Raw genomic sequence first — 6,000 nt, 5'->3', positions numbered from 1 at the left:
AATTCGAGTGTAATCATTGAGGCTTTGTCAGGCATGTTATCCAGCAGATCAGTAAGAACATACAGTACTAAGCAATTGACAACGATACAAGGCTCAAAATGGACAAAACACAACACAGAACTCCCCCAAGCAAAAGGAAGCACATACTCTAATTCTTGCTGCCCCAATGATAACTATTCTGGTAAACCCAGATCCGTTTGCCTCTAATTCCATGGCAAGAGAACAAGGTTTGTCCATGAAATTTGGAATTTCGCATATAAGTAGCAGTACTTGGAGCTCTGATTTGCTGAACTACACATGGTGGTAAGCTAAAGGGTGCATCTCCCATTTATCAAATTATTAATAATTAGACTACTTCCGTCGACTGCAGACAAACGGAGACGATTTCCCCTGACCTCGCAACTAGATTATACCAAGGAAAAAATACTGAATTAGGAGAGGCGTCACACAAAGCATGGCGACAGCAGCAGCAGCTGAAACATAGTACACGGGGGAGGTTGCATGGTGGCGACCTCGTGAATCCTCGTCTCCCTACGACAGCGGCGGCGGCGGTGGTTGCAGAGAAGGAGTGCGGCATCCCGAGAAGAAGTAGACAGGGTGAGCTCGATGGTGGCTACCCCGTCAATCACCTCCTCCCTGCAGCGACTGTGGTTGTGGGGAAGGAGCCGACCTTGGCGGCCCAGCTCGATGGTGGCGTGGATCCAGGAACCCCCGATGTGGTCGTCGCAAGGGAGAGAAGTGGAGGGGGAGAGGATGGGGGCGTCGGCGTTGGCGGTGGAGGGGAGGTCGGATGTGGACGAGAGATCGCCGTCGGTGGTGGGTGGGTGGCCGGTGGTGGAGGGGATCTGGATCGGGGGTTGGGTGAATTTCTTTTTTTGGAGATAAATGGGGCGGGTGGAGGGTGGAGTGGGACTGTTGGTGGCGTGGGGTGAGGGTGGGAGTATACTAGTAGCGCAGTTCCCGTTCATGCGCTACAAATATCGACATAGTAGTAGGGTAGGTTTTAGAACCCGCGCTACTACTATGGTCTGTTCGCGGGGCACGGTTAGAGATATTTACTAGTAGCGTGTTTTTTTGGCCATGTGCTACTAGTAAGTAGTAGTAGCGCGGGGCAATATAGCGCGCTACTAGTGAGCGTCTGTCTATAAGCTTTTTCCTAGTAGTGGATTCTAATGTTCATGAGAATATGATGATGTCTAAATTGGATACATTTGTTTTGCTTACAAATGAAGGGCCTAGCTTGGAGAAGGATGAACATTGGAGCAAGAACAAGCATGGAGATGATGGCATGCGCAAGGGGAACAAGAACGGAGTTACAAGTGATGATTTCAGGACTTTGAAGCCACCATAATGGGTGCATGAAGCCTTGGACGAAATATACAAGATGCCACTTCATAAATTTCGTCCCGAGGCTATTCTAGGTGTTGCGTCACCTTATTATTGGGCCAGGCCCATGTAATTTCCAAATACATAAGTATAGGCTATTTTTAGAGTTTGTATGTGTGGAGAAACAAGAGATAGGGTTGATTTCGGACCCCTCCACCAAGGGCCACGAAATTCCCCCCTCTTCCTCCATATATATAGCCCTTGGGGTACCGTTTAGACTTTGGGTTTTGTTTAGATTAAAAGTTCGCCATAGCTACGACTTCGCGCACTTCATTTGTGTTCAACGACTAGACAAAGGCATCACAGAACCCCACCTTGATCAATAAAGCTTTCATCTTATATTCGCCAGATTGCAATCTCAGTTTCTTGCTTGTTCTTTGTTTGCTCGTAGGAAACAGACCCTCGTGGTCAGGTTGATCGTGCTCCGGCGTGTTCAATAACCTCTCGGAGTTGGTTTAGTGGTTGCTAAGGTGCGACGTCCTCGCATGTTCGTAGTCGGATCATCAAAGTCGACTTCCACCAAAGCGATATCCATCATCTCATCGAAAGACGGGACACCTTTGCCTCTATCATGTGCTTTGTGCACTTCGCTATCCTATAAATGTGTGTACATGAGGAATAACATCTAGTATTGGTATTACAAGATTATCTAGTCGCTATGTGGTATGTCTTCTCATGAGAAATTCAAATTCTAAATTGTCCATTAATTATCTCTTGTTGGATCGTTATTTTGCCTCTTGTTTATCTTTAATTGGTATCACAATATGGAGGAGTAATATGATATGTGTATATTACTAGCCTAGAAAATGTGTACATTTGAGATATTGTCACCTAGAATTGTTATTGTAAATTATATTATTCCTAGGTGGCATGTTAGCTCTACAAGTTGCAATTTGCTTGTGTTTGGTGTGAAGATGATGTTGGATATCCTTGCTATCTACCACCGGGAATTATTTCCAAATACTTCTTGTCGTTTGACAACTGGTACTCACTTATGTGTGGTAGAAATTATTGATCATCTTCATGTTGGCGTTTGCTTTTTATTTGCCTTATCTCTTGCCAAGTTTGTGTCAACTCCCATTGCCTTCCATGCCACTTGAGGATCTTGTTGTTTTCTTGATCTTGTCTAGTGTTTTCCTTGATATAGTGAACGTGGTGATCCTACCTTGTGCATTTTGTATTCAAATGCAAATTCTCTATAATGCACAACTCGTGGGGGAGCTATCCTATTTTCTATAAAACACTAAACTTGTGATCCATTTTAAGTGTGTGTTGGTGGACGGCGAGCCGTTTCTTTTTCGTACTTGTGCCATCATCAAACTTTGTAGAGAACTTGGTTTTTTTGGAACCATCCTCTCTTTTGGTAGTTTGATATCATTTTGTGGGTTCCAATGGATATTTCATTCCTTGATGTATCTTTTAATGATATCTTCCAAGTGATGATTTCTCCATTTGGTATTCTTTTCACTTGGTATTTCCTTGTATTTTGGTATCGGTTCTTGAAAGTCTTGAGCATGCATATTAACTTCATGTAGTTTCCTTGGCATGCTTTCTCTCTTTGACCCAATATATAGGGGAAACTCCACCAAGTCTCAAATTGGATGAGATGTGCATGAATTTCATTTCCATATCTATATGCACATATCTATGTGGAGTTTGTCCTATGTATTGTTGGTGTTTCTAACTCTTTGGTCCCAATGAGTTTGGGTACCATTTTGTTTGTGTTGTTGTTCTAGGAAAAATTGGAGATGCATTGGATGCTTGGCTCACTTACAAGGAAGGTATTGTCACCATGTGCTTATTGGAGTCAAGCTAGGATGATCAATGAACTACTTTCTACCTTCAATTGATATCTTCTACATCATTCCAATGCTATCTCGGTAACAAGTATCATCATCTACTTCATGCACACATTTCTTGCATCAACCTTGTATAGGTTGTATCATGGCATGTTAGTCATTCTTTCTTGTGTTACTTGTTTCCTTTCTCAAAGCATCCTAACAATGATCTCTTGTTGCTAGTTGTGATGTCTTTGATGTTCGTGTGGTAGGAATTCATTTGTATATAATAAGACCATATCTAGCCATGTGATATGCTTTCAAGCAAATATTTTATTGGTATATCTATGACTTCCTTTTGGATATCTTGTTCCTTCGTGTTGTAACTATTCCGGGTGTACATCCTTCTTTGTAGATATATATCATCATGATTTCGTCTACCTAGAATCTTATACACTTGAGAGAAGTTGCATATCTAGATGATATCCTATCTTTCACGTCCACCTTGTCTTTCTTTTGTTTTTTTTCTTTGGTGGCTCCATGAAAGCTTTTGCCTTGAGTGTGTGTCTTATCTCGTTGCATCTTGATGCACTCTTGTGTGGTGAAGATTACTTTCCTCATGCTTATCTCTATGAGGCTTTTGCCATCTTAATTGGTATCCCTCGTCTTGATGAGGCTTTCATCTTCTATCTTCACCATGGGTTGTAACAAGTGTTGGTTATTAATTTTGCATTTTTAGTGTGCTTGTGAACCCTTTTGCTTGGTGTGTGTGGGGAGGACATGTCATGCACCGTGTATCTCATTTACCCAAGACTATGTTGATGATTTATGCTCATCCTTATATTAGTCTTCTCAAGTGCTTTGTCATGACTCACACACATCATTTTGGTTGAGCCTATTCTTAAGTTGCCTCTTTTACATGTTGCTCAACCATGTGCTTGTTGCAAGTGCTAGGCTGTGTTTCCTATATGCTCACTTGCACTAGTTGTGAATTTCTATTGATTTTGGGGGAGCTATGATCCTATTTTGTGCACTTTGTATCCAATACAAATATTCTTATTTGTGCACAAATCATGGGGAGCTTCTCTAGTTTCATTAGAACACTTCTCTTCTCATATCATAATATCATTTGTTCTTGTGGCTCATAGGATCCTTGGTCTAGTTGGTTCAGTTGATATCCTTTGATTGCTTGCTTCAATTGGTATATTTTGACTACTTCATTACTTATGTCTCTCTTTGTTATGTCTTTGTGGCATATCATTCTTTAGCAATCTTTGTGCCTCAATATAGTTTGTGTTCCTCCAAGTATTTACCTTTGGGTATGTGTATTGCATTCCACTCTCTTGTTGAGAAATACACAATTTATGGAGGACCACAATTTATATTGGCCTTCTTAGATTTTCGCCCATTTTGGCAATGGATGCCAATGGGGGAGAAGTTTCAGAGAGTTTTGTGGAGAAGTTTAGAGAGTTATCTCCTCTTGCTTTGGTTTTGTTCCTTAGCATTTGCATCTCATTCGCATGCACTATTGGTTGTTGCATTGCATGGTGATGCATAATTCCTTATATAAACTCTCTTGAAAGTGATTGTCATCAATTACCAAAATGGGGGAGATTGAAAGAACATGCGGTGCCCCCATGTTTGGTTTTGGTAATTGATGACAATCTCTATGGACTAATGGTTGTCTTGAGTTATATTTGAAGGATTGTCCATACGCTTTTATTGAAGTCCATGTGTTGGTTTCAAGGAGTTTATGAGTTGACCAAGGTGCTATTAAGTAATTATCCAAATATTGGTCATGTGAGTGTTGAGCTTATTGCAAGCATGTCTTGAAGAAGAAGATTGTGTGATCATTCATGTTTACCTTCAAGACATCATCCAAATGAAGAGAGTTGGAAAGATTCAAGGTTGATCAAGACTAAGTCAAGAGTGAATCAAGTTGATCAACTCACAAAGCATAGAAGATGTACCGAGAGGCATCAAGTGATCCCATGGTATGGTAAGCATTGTCCATTGCACTTTGTGTACTAATCCATGGTCTATGTGAGAGTTCTATGTGGGGTTAGGTACGTGTCCATGGGCTTGCGTCAAGAGGAAGATATCATACAACCCATGGAAAGGATGACATCAAGTGGTGATCATCATCAAGATTGTCGTGTGCAAGTTCAAGTGGAGCATCACAAAGAGATCAAGTGCTTGAATCTTGCCATCCATTGTGGTGCCAATGGACTTGTGAAGATGTGCCGAAGAGTGGCTCACCCATAGTGGGCTATGGGGTAGCAATCATCTAGTCTTCATCGAGCCAACGCAATCAAGAAAGGTGGTCCAACTTGAGGGAGTCAAGATCGTCATCATCTAGCTCAAGTGGACCATGTGCAAGGCAAAGGTTTGATCGTATCGTTAGTAGTGAGCTAAAACCATTGTATCTTTGCATCATGTTTCTTGGTTCTTGTTTGGTTCTTTTTGTGAGTCTTAGAGCTTATGGTCATCTTGATGACAATCTTGAGTTCATCGAAAACGGAGTTCGCATGCATCTTCTATGATGTTTTCGGTGTTGGAGGTTTTACCGGTCTTATCCGAGGAAGGGTTCTCACCATTTTCTTATGGGCATTTTCTAATTTGCATCTTATTGATATTTATTTCAAGATTGTGTTAGCCCTTGTCGCTAGCTTTCCAACAAACTTGGTTTTATCGAATTCGGAGACCGTTTGCAAAAGTTGTGGCAGTTTTGGTGTTCTGAAAAGGCTGCAGCGGTTCTACCGCGAATTGGAGCGGATGTAATTTTTTACTACCGCTCCAGAGCGGTACTACCATGGCTCCTACAGTAGTAGTACAG

The sequence above is a fragment of the Triticum dicoccoides genome, chromosome 4B (assembly GCF_002162155.2).
Source record: "Triticum dicoccoides isolate Atlit2015 ecotype Zavitan chromosome 4B, WEW_v2.0, whole genome shotgun sequence".
Lineage (NCBI taxonomy): Eukaryota > Viridiplantae > Streptophyta > Magnoliopsida > Poales > Poaceae > Triticum > Triticum dicoccoides.
The sequence above is the reverse complement of the archived record's forward strand: the minus strand, read 5'-3'. Positions refer to the sequence as shown.